The 22,489-nt window shown below is 41.7% G+C and overlaps 1 protein-coding gene across 1 annotated transcript in view; it reads right to left on the bottom strand.

Annotated features, from left to right (window-relative positions):
- The window catches only part of LOC144782009 (synaptosomal-associated protein 25-like), a 445,013-nt gene extending 422,859 nt beyond the window's left edge, over positions 1-22,154 (bottom strand). Inside the window, exon 1 of the mRNA XM_078661116.1 lies at positions 22,048-22,154. The gene's annotated coding sequence lies outside the window, so the exon portion shown is untranslated. The remainder of the gene's footprint in view (positions 1-22,047) is intronic.
- Positions 22,155-22,489: the final 335 nt, after the last annotated feature.

Below are 22,489 nucleotides of genomic sequence, written 5' to 3'. Positions count from 1 at the left end.
ACATATCGAATAATAAAGGTTTTTGAAAACTTAAAAAAAATATATATATTCCCTCGTCTGATAATACCTTGTTTTATATGGAAGAGAACACTTCCCAAATACTGGAGTCTACTCCTATGGTAATTCCCCAAGACATACTTGGTAGACGACTATCAATGGCTGCTAATAAGAGACCGAAAAAAGATCCTCACTCTCTTGTTAAATCTAATCCTATCTTTAGTAAACTTTTGCTTGAAGAAATTAGAGTTCTAAAATTGTACATGGAGGAAATCAATATAAAACATTTCAAGTTCTAGATGAGAAACAGTCCTTTCCAGACTGAAGGATTTTGGAGGTTGAACAGAAAGAAAACAATTTGCAAGACACAGCTACTAAAATTGAAAACTGACACACAGAGGTTGCAATTCTCAAAGAGCAAACTGAAGATCTTGAAAACAGGAACAGAAGAAACAACTTTTAAAGTTATGGTCCTCCAGAGAACCTAGAAGGAAATGATTCAATTAAATTTTTAAAATCTTTCATCCCAAATGTTCTAGTTCTACCATCAACAAATCATTTTCATAATAAAAGGGCTCATAGATTGGGTTGAAAACTGCCTGAACAACCTAGAGGAGTTAAAATTTTAGGAAATCATTAAATTAAAAAATATAAAAGTGATGAATGAAGTAGAGATGGAAAAACAAATAATATGGCCTGGTCACAAGCTTTTCTTGTCTCGGGATGTACCAAGGTGACGGCGGACAAAAGGAAAGACATGAGATCAGACTTAAGAGCTATAAATGATTGATTTGGCTTGATCCATCCTTACTTCTTTAAAGCCACCTATAAAGATAAAACAACTACAGATAATGATCAAATAAAGATCAAAAAGATTCTACATGCTTGTTTAAGAGAAGCTATGGAAATGTCTAAAAAATACTTTTAAATATTATTAAGATAATTCCTATTCTTTCATATGTTTAGTTTCATCCAGGCAATACATGATTTACCTACTTTCCATGTATTAAGTTCTCTCTTCTACCTTTTACGCGGTCCTAGCCCATTTTGCACTTATGGCTCTACTTGTGGGCTATTCTTTATGAAATTGATATCCCAGTCACTCGGAAAGATTATGTGGTCATCTTTTTCTAGGTGGTTTCCCCACGCCACTTTGAATTTTCTCTACTTAGGGATGTTCCTCAGTCAACATCTTTACGGCTTGTACTGTATTTTCTATGCATCTTTTCATCTGGATTTAATTTTCTCTTTATATGCTGAATACCTTTGTTCCATAATCTTTTTTTCCCTCCAACTGAACCTTCTGAAATTATCATCTTGCAATTGTGAATTTATATAACAAGCTTTGTCATTTTTAGTAAATGTGCTCATATATGTCTGATATATTCACATTATTCATTCTAATTCAGAGTTGTATCTTGGAGTATTAAAGGATTAGGAAATCCAATTAAGAGAGAGAGAGTTCTTTCACATTTAGGCAAGCTTAAAACAGTCATTGCTTTCGCACCTTCCAGAAGCAAAACGTTTAAACCTAAAGAAATGTTAGGTAGGGAAAGTGTTTGTCTCCCTTGCTTAAAAGAAAAAGAATAGCATGAGTTTCTATGACACAAATGTCTAACTTTTTGTTATATATCAAGAGTGTGATAGGAAAGGAAGATGGGTTGTTGGTCAATTCATTATTGATGAAACACCACTTACAAGTTTAACGCATATAGACATGTGGCAGAAGATAATTCTTTCTGGATCATACTGTCAAAACAATGCTAGAAGAGGATTAGGATTACTTTATATTTGTTTGGGACTGTACAAAAAATTGATAATTTAATAAACAGACATTTGAAAGTCAAATGTATCCCAAGTAGAATGCATAACCAATTCAGGTCTGCAATTAATCAAAAATCTCTAGTTGCTTTATGGAGATTACACAATCCTACTTCGTGAGAATACACCTTCCATCTCAACCACAAACAGAACAGCAAATTGATTACTTTCTAATGAGTAAAATATAACCCAGGGTGCAAAAGTTACCCGTGTATTAGGGTGTAAACAGTCACCCATGCATTAAAAACAGGAAAGAATGGGGAAAAGTAATCCTGGGAAAAAAATACCCTGATAAGAGAGGGAAAGACATTCTACATCCTCTGCTGCCTTCACACACCCCGGGGGATGTCATGCTTCATCATCGGGCGTTTTGCTCCTCGTAGGGCCGGCGCTGCAATTCCCTACGGGTCCCCCGAAGGGTCACTTTATGGGAGATCTTTTAGAGGATTAGCCGGATGTTGCATGCGGGTGTGAGGGGAAGGGTAAGGGAGGGTAAAACAATGACGTGCAAGTATAATGGTGTAGTAAAATCAAGGGTATGGAAGCAGCGACAAGATTGTCTAGATAACCCTTGGCAGTTGTTAGTACTGCTTAAAAATTGACTGACCCCACAAGGCCCAGTATGCCTGGGTATCACTAGTCGTGGTCAACATGTTTCGCGCCTCTATCGCCCGTAGGTCATTGACGCTTCTTCAGGACCAAAAATAAGAACAGTGAACTGCACGTGAACCAAATACATAAAAGTTAAAATGAGAACCCTCTTATCTCAGCCAGGGCGGGACAGAGGACATGTGTCCCCGCTATGTGGTTATAGCTGCTACATAAAAGCTGCTCCTGGATGATACCTAGAAAAAAGGAAAACAAGGTAAGCCGTCTGTGAGCATCAGTAACAACTTGATGCATCACAAAGTGCCACTTAAGTGTACACAGTGCTTCAAATAGAAAGGTTAAGCAGGCACACAAGTCTGGTCCATGGAAGGTAGGGGGCTGCAAGTTCAAGGAGCCAATAGCTCAAGTGACGCATATGATGGTGTTTAAGGGAACTAAAAGTGGCTGTATGGAGTTGATTAAACATATAACAACTATGCGAAAGAGATCTGCCAATGTTAATAATTGGTAACAATACCAGACTGTGAAACAGGTGGTTCACATCAATATGCTTACCTATTACTGATTAAAAGCTCTCCTCCAGTGGTCAAGGGAATGGACGCCCGCGGAAAGTCGGGCTGTAAAATCAATAGACACAGACCAGGTACATGACCAGACAACGTACCAGTGAAGTAAAGTGGGCTTCATAACACTCATCAAGTGATTGAAATGGTACTTACTAATTTGTGCGGGTGTAGCCTCTAGTACACCTACCCCTGTCCAAACGCTCGCCGAGAGTGAATTAAAAGCGGCGAAATGCATAGTTTAAGTAGATCGGGCGGGGGGAGAGAGAGAGGCGGTAACTCTTAACGGAGGACCTTCACAAGGAAGTAATACAATGCACATGTGCAGCACAGCGACGCAGTAGCGCATGCGTATCAGCCGGGCACACTGCTCCCTCGCTTATGCGCACTGGCTTCATAGTCAAAGAAAGTAACCAGGGCCGGACTGGGATCCAAAACCGGCCCTGGCAAAGTGCTCGGCCCCCCCCCCCCAACTAGGGGTGTTTGGAGGTGCCGCCAAGCTCTTTGCCGTGGCCGGTTTTCGGCCAATTTTGTTACAGGGCCGTAACGGCCCTGTAACAAAATTGGCCCTGGAGGCCCAAAACCGGCCCCCACCCATGCGGCGCACCGGGGGATTGCCGTGTGGCCATTGTGGTACATAAGTGAAGGTGTATTCTGTGACAGTAATTGCGCCGATTTTAGAGATTATATAAAACACATAGATTTCGAATAGGTACTGCCAAAAGCAACAAGGAACTCGATTGTGGAATAAAATGATGCACTGGCACCATGTTTTGATTTGACCATAGTCTATTTGTCTGCTTGTTTCCAGGACAGGAAGCAAGACAAGTATTGTTTCTAATAAGGTGGTCCAGTCTTCTGCTCGATTCAGGCCATTCCTTATCGTATCGAACTGAATCATTGTGTTTAGCTCCTCTCGGTTGAGTATTTGGGCAATGTCTCCTCCTCTGGCCGGTAGCTTGACCACTTTCAGTATTGTCCATTTTAAATCATATTCGTTGTGCCCAGCTTCCACGAAATGGTCCACCAAAGGAGCATTGGTTGTCTTACATCTTACACGGCTCCTGTGCTGGCAAATGCGTGTCTTAGCCTTTTGTGTAGTCTGGCCAATGTACAATTTTGGACAGGGACATTGTATTGCATAAATTACATTTGAGGAGTTACAATTAGAAAATGAGCGTCTTTCAAACGTGGTGTCATTGTGAGTGAATTCCTTGCCCTCCACCGTGTATTCACAGACATTGCAACATCCACATTTTACATGGCCTATGAGTGGTGGTAGTCCCCAGGCTGCGTCAAGTGTGGCTCCCTGTGGTGTTATTGGTAATGCTGCTCTAACCAGATGGTCCTTTAAATTCTTACTCTTGCGGAATACGAAGAGAGGTTTATCAATGTATATTGAGCCTGCATTAACTGTAGGCCAATGTTTGATGATTGACCTTCGAGACCGGCGAGAAAGTTGTAACGCATGCGATTCTTTCTTTCTGATCTTTGTCTTTTGGCGTCAGTAAAACCTCTCGTGGGCAATACCATGCTCGTTTGAGGGCCTGCTTGACTATTCTCCTTGGGTAGCCTTGATCTTTCAGTTTGTTAGAGAGAACTGCAGCCTCTCTGAAATAATCAGTTTTACAAGAGCAATTTCGTCTGATCCTGAGGAACTGAGAGTATGGTTGGGAGTCACTCAATGCCCTAGGGTGGTTGCTTTTGTAGTATAGAAGCGTATTTCGCTCTGTTGGCTTCCTGAGAGTCTGGTAAGGAGTTCACCTTCTGAGTGGTAGATGGTGAGGTCCAGAAATGCTATTGAGGATTTGTCATGGCTTAGAGTGAATGTAAGCCCGCAGCAATTGGTATTAAGCCAATGTGGGAAACTGTTTAGCGTTTCATTGGTCTGATTCCAAATTAGGAAAATATTGTCTATATACCGCCTCCACATTTTAATACCTGTGAAGAAGGGATTGGATGGTGTCAGTATTGAACCCACTTCCATTTGGTCCATAAACAGTATGGCCAGGTTGGGGGCAAAAATAGCCCCCATGGATGTCCCCTTAATCTGTTGGAAATATGTGTTATCAAAGAAAAAGAAATTTCTCGTTAAACACAATTCCAGTAGTTGGAGGATAAAAAGAGTGGGCACCCTGTGTGGGCGTGGGCGGGTATCAAGAATTTTCTGAATGACCAGTAATGCTGCCGTTTGTGGAATGTTTGTGTACAGTGACTCCACATCTAATGTACAAAGTGTCTCATGAAGGGGATCAAATTCGAGATGTTCCACCAGATTGATCATGGACATGCTATCTCTCACGTAGCATGCCGTGGTGGGAACAAACTCTTTGATAAAAAAGTCTACGTAGGCACCCAGGGGTTCCAACACTGAGCCGCACGCAGAAACGATGGGCCGTCCAGGTGGATTAGTTATATTTTTGTGAATTTTGGGTAGTGTATATATAACTGGCAGTCTCGGGGATTTGATGTTGAGAAAGTTGTATTCTTTTTTACTCAGAAAACCTTCTATGCAGGCTTGAGATGTCAGTTTGGTAATGATCTCTTGGATTTGCTTGGTGGGGTTCCCTGGAAGTCTTAGGTAATGGTCTGGGTTATTTAATTGTCGCATGATTTCTGCCTTATAGGTTTCAGCTTCTTGAATAACAATTCCACCCCCTTTGTCTGCAACCGAATATGTTCACAAATCAATTTGCAAAATTGCTCCGGTTATGTGTTACTCCTCACTTGTTCAGGCATACCCCTATGAAAAAGCTGATACGCATGCGCTACTGCGTCGCTGTGCTGCACATGGGCATTGTATTACTTCCTTGTGAGGCTCCTCCGTTAAGAGTTACCGCCTCTTTCTCTCTCCCCGCCCGATCTACTTAAACTCTGCATTTCGCCGCTTTTAATTCACTCTCGGCGAGCGTTTGGACAGGGGTAGGTGTACTAGAGGCTACACCCGCACAAATTAGTAAGTACCATTTCAATCACTTGATGAGTGTTATGCAGCCCACCTTACTTCACTGGTACGTTGTCTGGTTATGTACCTGGTCTGTGTCTATTGATTTTACCGTCCGACTTTCCGCGGGCGTCCATTCCCTTGACCACTGAAGGGGAGCTTTTAATCAGTAAGAGGTAAGCATATTGATGTGAACCACCTGTTTCACAGTCTGGTATTGTTACCAATTGTTAACGTTGGCAGTTCTCTTTCGCATAGTTGTTATATGTTTATTCAACTCCATACAGCCACTTTTAGTTCCCTTAAACACCATCATATGCGTTACTTGAGCTATTGGCTCCTTGAACTTGCAGCCCCCTACCTCCCATGGACCAGACTTGTGTGCCTGCTTAACCTTTCTATTTGAAGCACTGTGTACACGTAAGTGGTACTTTGTGATGCATCAAGTTGTTACTGATGGTCACAGACGGCTTACCTTGTTTTCCTTTTTTCTAGGTATCATCCAGGAGCAGCTTTTATGTAGCAGCTATAACCACATAGCAGGGACACATGTCCTCTGTCCCGCCCTGGCTGAGATAAGAGGGTTCTCATTTGAACTTTTATGTATTTTGTTCACGTTCACTTCACTGTTCTTATTTTTGGTCCTGAAGAAGCGTCAATGACCTACGGGCGATAGAGGCGCGAAACATGTTGACCACGACTAGTGACACCCAGGCATAGTGGGCCTTGTGGGGTAAGTCAATTTTTAAGCAGTACTAACAACTGCCAAGGGTTAGCTAGACAATCTTGTCGTTGCTTCCATACCCTTTATTTTACTACACCATTATACTTGCACGTCATTGTTTTACCCTCCCTTACCCTTCCCCTCACACCCGCATGCAACATCCGGCTAATCCTCTAAAAGATCTCCGATAAAGTGACCCTTCGGGGGACCCGTAGGGAATTGCACCGCCAGCCCTACGAGGAGCAAAACGCCCGATGATGAAGCATGACATCCCCCGGGGTGTGTGAGGGCAGCAGAGGATGTAGAATGTCTTTCCCTCTTTTATCAGGGTATTTTTTACCTAGGATTACTTTTCCCCATTCTTTCCTGTTTTTAATGCATGGGTGACTGTTTGCACCCTAATACACGGGTGACTTTTGCACCCTGGTATAGGAACTTTGTCCTCTTTTTGTGAACATATTTGGTTTAGGAGCATGGACACTGGACCTTTATTGGCTCCTTGGCCCCCCCCCCCTCTTTTTTGTTGAATTGATATGCACGGCTGGTTGGCCGTGGGACCTACCCTATTCCCTTCCTTTTCAAGCAGGCACACGAGGCGGGTCCTTAGCACATGGGTGCTGACTTTATGTTATGCCTTGATTTGGTAGCCTTGGATACTTCCGGGTCGCTAACTCTTTGCAATAAAATACGCTAGGACTTACATGTTAGTCCTCTGTGTTAGGTTACTTGGCTGTACACTCCTAACGCCCTCAACCTCCCCCCCAACAAATCCCCCCCTTTTTATGACCTAATCATCAACTATGTATCCATGGCTGTGAATTTGGGCACATTTATATAGACTTAGGCTATTCTCTGGGTTGTGGTCCAGTCATGATATTAGAACCGGGTTCATACCGCAAACATTTACATAGATCTACGTTTTTATTTTTCGAGGTGTGGTCCAGTCTTGACAATAGGACCTTTTTCATAGGGGAATGCCTGAACAAGTGAGGAGTAACACATAACCGGAGCAATTTTGCAGATTGATTTGAATTTTTAGTCACTACCAGCATTGTTACTTTCCTTGACTATGAAGCCAGTGGGCATAAGCGAGGGAGCAGTGTACCCGGCTGATACGCATGCGCTACTGCGTCGCTGTGCTGCACATGCACATTGTATTACTTCCTTGTGAGGCTCCTCCGTTAAGAGTTACCGCCTCTCTCTCTCCCCCCGCCCGATCTACTTAAACTCTGCATTTCGCCGCTTTTAATTCACTCTCGGCGAGCGTTTGGACAGGGGTAGGTGTACTAGAGGCTACACCCGCACAAATTAGTAAGTACCATTTCAATCACTTGATGAGTGTTTTGAAGCCCACCTTACTTCACTGGTACGTTGTCTGGTTATGTACCTGGTCTGTGTCTATTGATTTTACAGCCCGACTTTCCGCGGGCGTCCATTCCCTTGACCACTGGAGGAGAGCTTTTAATCAGTAATAGGTAAGCATATTGATGTGAACCACCTGTTTCACAGTCTGGTATTGTTACCAATTGTTAACATTGGCAGATCTCTTTCGCATAGTTGTTATATGTTTAATCAACTCCATACAGCCACTTTAAGTTCCCTTAAACACCATCATATGCGTTACTTGAGCTATTGGCTCCTTGAACTTGCAGCCCCCTACCTCCCATGAACCAGACTTGTGTGCCTGCTTAACCTTTCTATTTGAAGCACTGTTTGAAGTACTGTGTACACGTAAGTGGCACTTTGTGATGCATCAAGTTTTTACTGATGCTCACAGACGGCTTACCTTGTTTTCCTTTTTTCTAGGTATCATCCAGGAGCAGCTTTTATGTAGCAGCTATAACCACATAGCGGGGACACATGTCCTCTGTCCCGCCCTGGCTGAGATAAGAGGGTTCTCATTTTAACTTTTATGTATTTTGTTCACGTGCACTTCACTGTTCTTATTTTTGGTCCTGAAGAAGCGTCAATGACCTACGGGTGATAGAGGCGTGAAACATGTTGACCACTACTAGTGACACCCAGGCATAGTGGGCCTTGTGGGGTTAGTCAATTTTTAAGCAGTACTAACAACTGCCAAGGGTTATCTAGACAATCTTGTCGCTGCTTTCATACCCTTGATTTTACTACACCATTATACTTGCACGTCATTGTTTTACCCTCCCTTACCCTTACCCTCACACCCGCATGCAACATCCGGCTAATCCTCTAAAAGATCTCCGATAAAGTGACCCTTCGGGGGACCCGTAGGGAATTGCAGCGCCAGCCCTACGAGGAGCAAAACGCCCGATGATGAAGCATGACATCCCCCGGGGTGTGTGAAGGCAGCAGAGGATGTAGAATGTCTTTCCCTTTTTTATCAGGGTATTTTTTACCTAGGATTAGTTTTCCCCATTCTTTCCTGATTTTAATGCATGGGTGACTGTTTGCACCCTAATACACGGGTGACTTTTGCACCCTGGTATTGGAACTTTGTCCTCTTTTTGTGAACATATTTGGTTTAGGAGCATGGACATTGGACCTTTATTGGCTCCTTGGTCCCCCCCCCTCTTTTTTGTTAAATATAATATAACCCAGTCATTGTTAAATGATGAGATTTAAACATTCCTATTATATTCTACCTGTATTTAAAAATTCAAGGATGAGCTCTTTATGTTCAACCTATCTCAGAAACCATCAATATCTACTGTTTAGAATTCTTTTAAGCTGGCAGTTCCAGGTGTTATTATCAGTTAATGTCGACAATAAAATGAGGACAGCTGCAGAGGAGATTAAGAAGCTTGAATGTGTTTACTACAGTTCAAAAACAGAACCGTCAATTAATGAATTGATCGAGTACATTATATTCAACTTTCTACTGAATCTGCTTCTTCTTATGTGCTAAAAAGTAGTCCTAGATAATATGGTGCACAAATCAAATTTGGAAATTGACTTGCAAGTTACTTAGAACTAAAATTGCCTCCACAATTAACAGCAAAGTTTAAAATAATACTGCAGAAAAGATATTTTAGATGTATTTCAACATTTTATAAAGATCTGTATATCCAAGAAAATAATTGATCAAACATAACGATTACCAAGTATTTAAAGTCCATTGAATACCATTCAATACACAAAGTAGACTTTACCTTAAAAGAAAAATATATTTCACAAGAAGAAATACCTAGGAGAAGATTTTTTGTGTTCAAAGCGCTAGAATACTTTAGTTTTGGATCCAAAATGTTAGGCCTTATTTCATTATTATATACTGCATCTAAGGTCCCTACTGTTGCAAACGGCATTATGTAGAGAATCCTTAGTATTGGGCAAGAGCTAGACTGCTTAGGTGAAATACGGTCCAGGAACCCATCACGTGACCACCATTGTAGGAGAGCACCGTCAACAATGGTACGAAATCTTAAGTTCACAGAACCCGTACTTTTTATTTTTATCAGACGGACTCCCACACCTTAATTGGAGAATCTAGATGCATCTTGCAGGGCTGCTGTGCTTCAAAATACAGGACCAAGAGTTATTGGGATGACTGGTAGGTCTTTTTTGGGACATTGAGAATTACCAACTCTACTCAGCGTAGCTACTATTCTTTGTATGGTCTTAATTAGAACTTCTCAGAAGGGCTGTGACACATTATTGTACATTATCAACATTTCTTAGTAAGTCTGCTTCACCTTTCATGGACAAAATCAAAACGTCTCAGTAGATCTGTCAATTTGTGTGAACGGTACTAATACATCCTAGCACAATGTCCATATTGGTATTGAAAAATGTCAGCACTTATGAGCAGGGGATGCATTAATGCTATTGATTAGTACCTATTTCTCTGTCTAGTGGCTGACTGGACCAATGCCTTCACATTAGGGATCTGTTTAGATCTACTTGATTTTGACAGGTTTAAATTCCTGCATGTCCGTTCAATTTTCATCCTCAAGAGTGCAAAAAATGAGGACCATTCAGCTGGGTATCAACAAAAATCTGCCAACAGAACCATAAGGGTTAACATGAACTTTACAGAGACATATTATGTAATGTTTTCTCAGGAGAACTGTAGTTTGCATTGGACTCTTACCATAATTCTGTCAGGGAGATGTCAGAGCTCCTAACTGAGCCCATGTCATTAGGGTCCCCCTCTGTCAGTCACTGGTTTCGTTGTCAACACCTTAAATTCTAGGACTTCACTTTGGCCATCAGTAGTATAGTCAGAAAAAGCTAAGATTTGCATTGGCTGAAGTGGTGCTCATGGCAGAAGACTTGTTGGCAGTGGTGGGAGGATACCCTGAAAGGAGGAAGCTGTATTATTCCCTACACAGCAGTAGGATCCATGCAGCAAGATTAACCCATACTGCCCTCTTGCTGTACATGAAGTGCACTGTCTGAGAAGGGCACAAGAACCCAAGGCACTGATCTAAGGAATGTATTAGTGAATACATCTGGCAATGTCCCTTTTCTCTGTTTTACAATGGTGCTGAAATTCAGTGCACCACAGGCATATTTCTGGAGGTCAGGAGAGAGCCATTCCAAGGACACAGCACTGGAGTATGAGACATGTGACATCCTGCAGTACGTTGCTACTGGTCACTTCATTTTTGATTCCCAAAAGAAAAAATGGGTGGTGTTGTAAAGAGCAATATCTGATTTTGATAATGGCATTGACTGCTGTTGTAACATTGTGTTTTTTAGTTCAGGCAATGATCTTGATTGTGCAGATGTCAACAGCCCTGTGCTGATGGTCTCATAATAACTGTGGCTATCTTTGTAGCCTAGTCTCCACTCTCACATGCCAATGTCACTGTGTCAGAATCCCATTGACTGTCTGTGTCAGTTTTGGTTTACCTGGGTCATTGTTCCTACGTCCCTTTATACCCACGCTGTAGTAACAGTGTCATAATACAGGTGTCCCACAGTCATTGTCCCTCTGACAATGCCTATGCTTTTCTGTGTCCCTGTGCCTGTGTTACTGTGCTGCCTTGCCTAATGCTATTGAACCTGTGTCAATGTCGCCTTGGCAGCGTTTAGTTTCTATGCACTGTGTTCATGTCACCAAGTCAGTATCTCCATACAAATATAGCCATATCAATGACCATGTGCTAGTGTGTTTGTGTACATGTTGTGTATCAGGTGTCTCAGGGTCGCTTTTCCATAATCACTGTCCTGTGTCACCTCCCCACACCATGTCTCCTTGCCAGTTTCTATGTGTCATTGTTTCCTTGTCAGTTTTCCATTGCAAGTCGCCATGTCAGCATCCAGGTGACGGTGTAAAAGGCAATTTCACTTTAAAAAAATAGGATGGGATTTATTAGAAAGAGCAGATGGACTCAGTAGATTACTTGAAATATTGTAATCCCATAGATGTCATGGAAATGCAGATCTCCATTTAAATCTTACTGTTGATCCTCTTAAATGACGTTTCTGGAGTTATAGGAGATGGGATGTGTTAGATCTGGGGGTTTCTAGTTGGCAATGGTATTCACCTTTGTCCAAATAGGGACCCTTACTTCTAAATCAGGATAAGGGGATTACACTCCTTAATAACCCCTGCTCACCCACTTGGTAGCCTGGCACGAGTAGACAGGCTTATCTCAGAGGCAGTGTGTTAAGCATTTGTGAATATACACAGTAATACAGTGAAAAAACTACAGATGGACACAACACAGGTTTTATAAAAATAAGTATTCTTTATATAGACTTAAACACAAGACCACAAACGACAAAAATCCACAATACTACACTTAAGATTACTTACAAGATGATTAAAGTCTCTTAGTTTAAGTTGTTGGTAAATGCGACAAAGTTCTCGACAAAGTACCTGGATGCGTAACGCAAAGTAAACAAAAGGCTCGCAAAAGGAGAGATGTGTCAGTTCCGTGACCCGGGGAAACGGTTGCGTCCTTCCTCAATGCTTGCGCAGAGTAGGGGAGTCGCCGAGAGCCTTACCGGTGCGGAGGGGATGCGTAGATGGCGCAAGATGGCACCTTGATGCAATGCGATGATCCGGTTGCTATGCGAGAAGATGGCGCCCTTGATGCCGCGATGCGATGACGCCCTGGCAGCCTTGCGACGACTCTGTACTTTGGAGCCGCGACCGGCTCTGCGACTCGCTTCTCCGGTGATGCGATGGCGACTCTCTCGATGGTGTCAGGCTTCTTCAGTGATGCGACAGCAGGCAGCTTCGATGAACACACGCTTCCAGGGAGATGCGACGAAGGCACGCTTCTCCGGCGCTGCGGTGATTTCAGCTGCGGCGGCGACACGCTTCTTCTCGATGCATCGCGCTTCCAGCTCCCAGCCGCACGTAAGTGACTGGAGTCAGAATTCCCAGCAAGGAAATTCAGGAGGGAGCTGGGGGTGAAGTCTTTTGTCCCTGAGACTTCAGCAGGAGGCAAGCACAGTTCAAGCCCTTGGAGAATATCCTGTAGATGAAAGTCCTTACAAAGGTCCTTCTCCTTTTCCTTGGCAATGAAGCAACCACTGCAGGCCAACCCAGCAAACAGCACACTGGCAGAGGGGCAGTACAACTCCTGCAGCTTCCTTGGTTCTTCTCCTTGGCAGAAAGGTTTCTTGTCCAGAAGTGATCTAATTTCTTGGGATCAGGGTCCCAATATTTATACCCCAAAATCCTTTGTTCTCTCAAGGCAGAGCAGTCCAAACCAGTTCCTGTGCACTTTGTTTACATGACTCTTTTCCTTTCACTGTTCAGGGCAGAGACATCAGCCGCCCCACAGGAGGTGGAGCCAGCACAGGGGAGGGAAGATACAGCTCTGGAGCACTCTACTGACATGATTCCTCCTCTCCTTTCACAGTGCAGGGCAGAGACATCAGACAAGCCACAGGAGGTGGAGCCAGCATTGTAGAGGGAAGGCCCAGTCCTAGTCAGGTCCCAGGTGCAACTCCTCCCTCCCATCTAGATGCAGATCTCTCTATTCACCACAGGGCTGCCCCAGCCAGTCTTCTGGAATCCCCCAGCCCTGTCACTCACAAACCCAGACAAGGAATACGCAACCCAGCAGAGGAAGGCTCAAATGGTTAGGCAAGCAAATACCTGCTTTCTAAAAGTGGTATTTGCAAACACAGAATAGTAAAATAAACTTTACTAAAAGATGTCTTTTATTATTCTGAGTTCAGGCATACTAAATTGGAATTTCTACCGTGTTCCCTGAGTCGGTTAGGATTATAAGAATGTAATAATCTAACTGCCCATTCTGGCCTATGAGAACAGGTAGCCTTCAATAGTGAAAAACGAAAATGGCTGTAATTCACTATTAGAACATGCTACACACATCAGAGCATTTCTCACAATATACTTACAATGCACCCTGCCCTTGGGCCTACCATTGGGGTGTCTAATATGAAGCAAAGGGAAGGTTTAGGGACTGGCAAAGTGGGTGCACTTGGCCAAGTCAACATGGCAGTGCTAGACTGCACACAGGCCTTGCAATGGCAGGCCTGAGACACACTTTAAAAAGCTGCTTCTGTGGGTGGCATAACCAGTGCTGCAAGCCCACCAGCAGCATTTGATTTACAAGCCCTGGGCACACATGGTGCACTGTACTAGGGGCTGACAGATAAATCAAATAACCCAATCATGGAGTAACCAATTAGTAGATCAATTTAACATAGGGAGCACTTGCACTGTGGCACTGATTAGCAGTGGCACAGTGCCCAAAGCCAGCAAAAACATATCAAAACAGAGGAGGCAATCCGTCAAAATGAAAGGGAGACTCACGTCAATGATGCCAGGTCTAACAGAATGGTACCTTACAGTCTGTAAGACTGTGCTACCAGATTATTAATGAAACCACATTCTTCCACCTTCCAGAGTACACGGTCATTAATATGTTCAAGATTCTGTAATAACAGCGATGAAATGGAATCCACCCACATAGTGTGCCAAGCATCACTTCTACCATTTCTACGCTCAGTAATTAAGAATTGTGATGGTTACTCTTCCTCTTGGGCTGTGACTCATGATCCGATCTTGCTCTGCTACCCTGAGACACTTTGTTGTATCAAAATGAGTTCAGTAACTTACATGTTGCATACATGGACAGTGTGGACACTGGAACAGTGGTGGCATTTCCAGTGTTAACATTGCTTTTGCCACAGAATACATGACATCAGTCTCATGTGGCATAGTGGGTTGGTGCACAGGTTGAAGAGACTACGTGCAGCTACCGGTTAGGAGATCAAACTCTAGCAAGTCTACTCAACCTTTTATCTTTCCAAGATGTCTGCCACCTGCATAAGGTTTCGCTTTGGTGAGGTTGCTAATTCGGTGAGGGATGCTACAGAATTTTGTTCCCAGTGTGAGTTCCCTTAGTCTTCAGCTGCACATCTGAAGTGTGTTTCACACATTTGCTATGCCTCAATGTCAGCATATCTATAAATAATATCACCATTTTTTTCCTTTGTGCACTGCCGCTCTCCAGCCTGTCAGGATCTTAAAGGCTCCAACTGTCTCCCTCCAAGCAATACTTCCCTCAGCAACGCTTCCCTCAAACCAAATGCTTCTTAGAAAGCTATGAGCAGGAGTGCCATGTTATGTTATATGTATTTGTATGCACACCATCACCTGTGACGGGATCCTAGCACTTTGCAGGCGTGTGATGCTAGCCTCATAATTGGTCTTAACGTAACTAGTAACATGGGCTTCCTTAGCTCCTTGTTGAACAGTATATTTCAGCCACAGTTGATGTGCAATCATCCCAGTAGAGTAGGAAGGGTAGCAATGACATTAAGCAAGCAATGAAAATGCACTTCAACCACTGGTTTGGTGGCAAAAACATCCATAATTGAGGGTCAGTCAGCCCCTTACACTCTTGGGCCCCAATGCTACTGTAACTGATGCACCATTACTAGCTACAGCCCGGAAAGGGAGACTCAATGCACTTTCAACAGCTCTGTGCCAGTGCACCTGGTGCATAATGCAACTTAAATGAGAGTGCCAATGTTTCCATTCGCATTGCTTAGCACGACTAAACCCCCTGAAGCAACTTAAAGCCACTATCTTGAACAGAAGGGAAAGTAGCGGACATGTAAAGTATAGAAGGGCGTTGAGAAAATAAGTTGTGCGGTAACTTTTTTTTCCAATTAGAAGGAGGGGCGCTGAGAAAATAATTGTGAGGTAACTTTTTTTTAAATTAAAAGTATGGCTACTTTATATTAATACAAAGGTTCAAAACTGGAACAAAGGGAGAGTCAGCAAATTGTTAACGTGTTGGACATTCATACAGGATACTTTGCAATTTATACTGTTTACAATATTCATATTGTCAGATCACCATTTCTAAAAGGATTGAAACAGCTTTTTGCTTTGGAAAGATTTGTTTTATAACACAAAAACTGTTACTTTAACTTCAATATGTTGATTGCTGCCTAGACAGGTTAGGTGATACAAAAATCAACAACGGCTGGTCAGGCCCTCAGGGGCTCCACCTTGGCTACGGCCTAAAGTTCCATCAACTGATGGTAGATGACATTATTCGTTTTGTAGACCTTCATAAAATGTTTGTACTAAATTAATTTGAAACAAACTAATTTATTAAATAATGCTTCACCTTATAAACGAATGCTTTGTCCAACTCTCCCTCATTTCATATTGTAACAACATTCCTCAGGAGAATACAAGAATGGTTTAGTTGTTGATTTCACATCTGAAAGCATTATCAATTTATAAATATTTGACTTTCCCTGTTATTGCAAAAATAAAATTGACGACTGAATTAAACTGAGAGGAAGATCGATCTTAATATATGTTTGTCCACAGATCTTTGGAACAAAATTTGGATTTTTAATTCTAAATCATCTCAAACAGCCAACATCACTCAAACACAGTATTTTATTTACAATAGTTTATTAGCTATGTCAACCTTATTAGTGAATTTACATAAAAGAGGCACATACAAAATGTTGGTCTAGTAATCAAACAAATGATTTGAAGTTGGTTATTCACTTGTTACACCATAATGGTATTTTGAAAAATAGTCTGCAATGAGATTAAACAAATGTTTGTGTCAATGTTAATGTTACATTTACATTTTCAAACATCTTGGGCAGTCTCCCAGACATCTGGATTAAATAGTCCCACATACAGAGACTGGCTGATTTGTTACTAGTGGCTGCCTCTAAACAAATAACTTTTAACTGAAAACATGCAACAAATGTAAAATTTAAACCCTGATGGTATGCGGTTTACTTTAATCACAGACTGGGTAGAAATGATGTATCATCTGTTTCACTGGCTATCAAAAGAGAAATTCAATGGATTCTTAAGTGTATTGGACCCGAGTAATGGTATTTTCTCCGAAGAAGTTAACAAACCACCTATAATGTTACACTTTTATTTCCGTTCCTCAACAAATATTACTATATATATAAGAATACTTTAATGTGACTATGTCTACACAATCCTAATTTACTTAATCACTCACTGTTTTTATCCTTAAATACATTAAATTATTGTATTTTCTCAATAATTGTTTTTGTAACTCCGCCACCACCTTTCTGTTGTTGGATACCCATTTCCATCTTAAGTTTTTTAACATAATAATTTTTTCGTTTGCTATATTTCAAGTTGGTTTGCAATTTTATACTGTTTAAATAGTGCCAAAATTGTTTTAGATTATTGAACACAATATTTTATTTGTTTTCCTCTTGTGTTGTCAAGTAGACCACGTTACTGTAAATTGCATAATATTATATTATTTTATAATAAAGCTTTGAACTATAAATACAAATATAAAAATGCATCTCGGTTTGAATGTGCATAGCTAAGTTCACCTCAATAGATAAAAGGAAAAATACTATTTTCCTACTGAAAATGAAAGTAACCTCCGTACTGGATATGGTGTAAACAGCACAACAGCAAAAATTATAGGACCTGAATCTAGCTGGGTGTGAGTGTTTGATTGGTTCAGATGCTCCGTCCATCACCACCCCCTTTTATACCGCTTTGTTCACCATAAGTTGGCAGGGTATGCTCAGACGTTGAGTCCCTTGCTCACTTTGCCACTAGATTCAAGCAAGCCTGGCTGAAGATGGCTGGAATGCCAGAAACCGGTCCTAGGAAGCTTGATTCTGGTCCAGGGAAGGCATGGCTTGGCAGTTCGGGCTGGACTGTTCCCATGAGGCACAGGGTCAGACTGATTTGCCTTTGGCCATGTCTGAACTGGGGTGGCAGAGTGGGCTAAAGAACGGTCATGGATTAAATTCAGATCTGTTGACTGGGTGTGAGTGTTTGATTGGTTCAGATGCTCCGTCCATCACCACCCCCTTTTATACCGCTTTGTTCGCCATAAGTTGGCAGGGTATGTATGCTCAGACGTTGAGTCCCTTGCTCACTTTGCCACTGGATTCAAGCAAGCCTGGCTGAAGATGGCTGGAATGCCAGAAACCGGTCCTAGGAAGCTTGATTCCGGTCCAGGGAAGGCATGGCTTGGCAGTTCGGGCTGGACTGTTCCCATGAGGCACAGGGGCAGACTGATTTGCCTTTGGCCATGTCTGAACTGGGGTGGCAGAGTGGGCTAAAGAACGGTCATGGATTAAACCCAGATCTGTTGACTGGGTGTGAGTGTTTGATTGGTTCAGATGCTCCATCCATCACCACCCCCTTTTATACCGCTGAATCTAGCTGAAGCAAAGATATTTTTTCGGAATGCATGCTTTTAATCTTTTTGTGTCTGCAGTATTATACACAGAAACCACCCATGCACAAATCATTTTTGGTCAGCCCTGAATGTGACAGGCTAGACAGAGTTCCTATGATACATGTCCACTGAACAGATACCCATAAGTGTTTTATCGGCCATACTGCTACACCACAAGCTGCTTGCTTAGGCAACTATAGAAAGGAACAAATATATGGAGATCAGTTTTACCCCTCTGTCACCTACATAAAAGAACAAAAAACAACAACAATGGGACATCTGAGACTGGATACGTCCTCTCTGAACGGGAATATACACCAAAGTGTGTTGGCCAAACTGGGCTTCATCCCAAAGGGCCTACACCTGGGCATTCATGCACCACTTGGGATGACTAATAGACAGCAAAACAAATGAAGGGTTATAATCAATCATGTGCTTGTGGTGGGTGATCCTACAGGAGTCAGCACTAGGGAGGCTTGACCCAGTTGACATCTTTAGGAATCAATGGGTTTTGGGAGGGTGAACATTTCACTGTGGTGTACACCCTCCACATGAGGGCGAGTTAAGACATTGTCCTTGAGGGCAGGGAGGATCGTTGCATTGCCTCATGAATGCATTCCTGGACGGGCAGATTGTACAGTGACTCTCAGTTCATTGTGACAGTGTTGGGCGTCATCTGGGATCTGCAGCATTCGAGGCACAGTCCTATATCTCCTAAAATCGTTGAAGTGTTCATTCAATCACATTCAAACATACTCAAGCCTTCGAAGAGGGCAAGAAAAAACAGCTGCTGTGGGCATCAGAAATACTACAATGATCTTCTGTTCAGAAGCTCTACTATGTTTGTTTAGGAAAGGAGATTGAGATGGATTAGCAGAGCTGTAAAAAGTACAAAGCTCTAGTGTGTATTTTTTTTATCAATGGAAGTGGGTAACACATTAAAAATATTAGATATATCTGCTCCTTCCTACCAGTTGACGCCCCCCCCCCTTCCTTCAGCACGACTTTCAGGAAAACAGCAGCACAAGTGGATGTGTGTCTGTCATATAAAACATTTTATCCATAACACATTTTAAACATAACATATATAGCTGTGCGTGTGTGTTTATACATACATTTATGTCATACAAGTGAAAGTAAATGTGTATTTGTTTGTTGCTACAGTTTCTTAGGTCGAATTCCATGTTATTACCACAGTACAGTGTAAATGTTTCAAGAAAATACAACTGAATGACTCAAATATTCCAATTTAGAATCAGTTTACAAAAGAAAACAACCATGACCATACATACACTGATTACTTACTATGATTTCACTTAAAGGACTGAACTCCTTGCACTGTGGTTACATTTAAATGCCTTTGTTTATAGCTACCGCACATGAAAACCCAGCATGACATAAAGCATACGTGCAAATGCAGAGTATAATAGGGTATTTGCTACCACTGTTGAGGGAGAGACATAGCATCTCATGCCAATTCAAAGCTCCAGCTCTTATGAATGATGGTCCTCTCCCAAACATAACAATGCTAATAAAAGAGCATATTACACCATATGTAAAGAGATGTATGAGGCAGTCAGCCATATGTAGACTATTCAGTTTTAGGTTTAAGCTTATAACTGATAAAACCCTACCAAAAGGGAAACAGCGCTCATCAATCTAAACACAAAAACACTGATAAACACCAGCAGAATCAAACTAAAATGCCATTCAAAGAAAGGAAAGTAACAGAGAACGAGTCATGTCTTTCTTTCGGAAGGAGCCATGCAATGTAACTTTGTTTTACAAGGTAGCAGCAAGAAAAAAACTGGGGATGTCACTGAAATACTGTTTCTTTGTCCTTTCATTTCCTCCAGTTTCCTCCAGTTTTGTGTCCTTGGATTAAAGGGACAAGGTTTAGAAGCTTGCTTTGGGTCTGATCTAATGTTTTTACACACTGTAGAGAATCTGGAAAGGTTAAAATCCCATTTGATCCTTTGTTCTTGTTATGTGTGATACCTTCAGCTAATCGTGGGTTTTTACCTAACTGCTCTTTACTGCTGGGGGTTTTGAGCCTATAGTTAGTGTTTAGAAGTCCCAGAATACAACATGATGTCTGTTATAAGGTTATGATTTACTATAAGGGAGACATTTGCCAGCTATGAATGTCTACCAAATAGCAGCACCCTAATGTAGTCAGGTAAAGTTTGCATAAAGGCAGTGGTTGAACATGCTTAAAGCATCAAGTTTCAGGTGCCTTAGAATACAGGGCGACAAATTAAATTGGTGCAATTCAAAATTGTAAAGATGTCACAAGCTTATATGCTGTTAGCAAGTTGACCACTCCTACAATGTCGTAATATTCTGTAAGGAATAGGTGAATGACCCCCCCCCCTCCTGTGCCCAGGGATATATTTATTAAATCATTTTAATACAACACTCTTACTTTTCTAATCTTTTAATAGTCCTGTAAACCAGACAGAGTCCTGGCAGAGTGACTGTGTGAAATAATGAGATGTGAGAGCAGGTAATGTATTGTGAGTGAGAATGAAAATATTAATTATTTACATTCTTTTGATCAATGCTAATGCTATAGCTGCAGCTCTTTTCATACAACATTGAGATACCTTGATGCTTGGAGAGATTTGAAGGGCTTCGTTCGTCCCCCTGAATTCAGTAGTTAATTAAAGCGATTGGATTATGCAGGTAAAATAGACAACATTAGCTCACTACATTTTAAAGCCTTAAATGCTGATGGTTGAAATAAGTGCCATTACTAAAACTAACTGGATTTTATATTATGCACCTCAATCTGTTAAGAATTAGAGTGACTTTGCTGCATTTTGAAGTTGTAAAGCAGCAGCTGGAAAATCGCGTCACTAGATTTGCTAAATGATATACACCCTTACCACAAAGAGGAACTTGTTTTAACTAGCCATTGTAAAGCAATTAACCATATGGATGTGTCCGAATACTAATATTTCTCCACACACTTTAAGTTCGAACAGAATTTCTTCCGAGAGTTCCACAGATGTGTCAGTAGTGAGACACATTTGCATTATAAATCTAGCTAGTAGTGCAGAGGTCAGTTGGCGTAAAAGTAATAGGATAGTTGTGCATGCAGGTGAGCACATCAGGAGTTCTGTAAATTACTCAATACCTGAATTGCTGTGCCTGGTTCGAGTTGAGATAACGTTGCCTCACGACAACCTTATAATAAAGTCAGCACGGGGAAGTCAGGGGAAAGAGCGCACGGTGCAGTCCAGAACAAGTGCATTGCGAGAATACAACAAACGTCTCAGCAGCGGTGAATCAGAGCAAGGCTATAGTGGAGTATTGTGAATCCATTTAATGGACTTCCGTTGTAAAGTGATAACAGCGGGTATTAATTATCAAACTGTAAACGTACTGTATGAAGCCAAATTCCTATACTGTTTTGAAGTACAGTATAAAAAAATAAAACTCAATGACGATTATAAAAATGCTCAATAAATACTAGTACATTCATTCAAATGTTCAAGAAGACAGTCTAATTAGTCTATTCTTTTTCATTAAACATAAACCGTTATGCGAGGACTTAACATGAGCGCCACCTCTCAACAGGTTATTAAAATGAGATGAGAAAGAGGGTGGAGACACATCTGGCACGTTCGTGCGTCTTAGAATAACCACTGGCCACAGCTAACAACCTCACCCCACTCCCCACTCTCAAGCAGTGAATACACGAAACCCTTCCCCGCCAGGTGCGAAGCTTCCAAATAAGCGCCTTACCTCCAGTCTCCCGACAGGTCTCATGCATCCGCCTGGATTGCCTCTACTTCGCTTTCGAGTCTGACCCTGTGTTGCCAGGTATGAAATTTGAAACAAGCACGATTCCCTTTGAAAACAAATGAAACACAAGCGCACCTCCTACCTAACTCAAAATAAGATCAACCAGCATTAATAGCCAAGAGGCGTATCATTGAGTGGAACTATCGTTAAAAACTTTGTATTTACTTAAACGATATAGAATAAAAAATCATGTAACGTATCAAAATCAGAATTGTTCACAATTTGCAAACATACATATATTACGTTTCATTAGAGACTGCTGTATTGTTGAGACTTTTTTTGCATGTAATTATTCTGTTATGAATTTAGAACGATATTGTGACAGCCATTTTAACTTAGTTAGTGCATTTAGTTAATTCCTTAAATGTAAGGCATGTGAGAT

Source organism: Lissotriton helveticus, chromosome 9 (assembly GCF_964261635.1).
Source record: "Lissotriton helveticus chromosome 9, aLisHel1.1, whole genome shotgun sequence".
Lineage (NCBI taxonomy): Eukaryota > Metazoa > Chordata > Amphibia > Caudata > Salamandridae > Lissotriton > Lissotriton helveticus.
The sequence above is the reverse complement of the archived record's forward strand: the minus strand, read 5'-3'. Positions and strand labels throughout refer to the sequence as shown.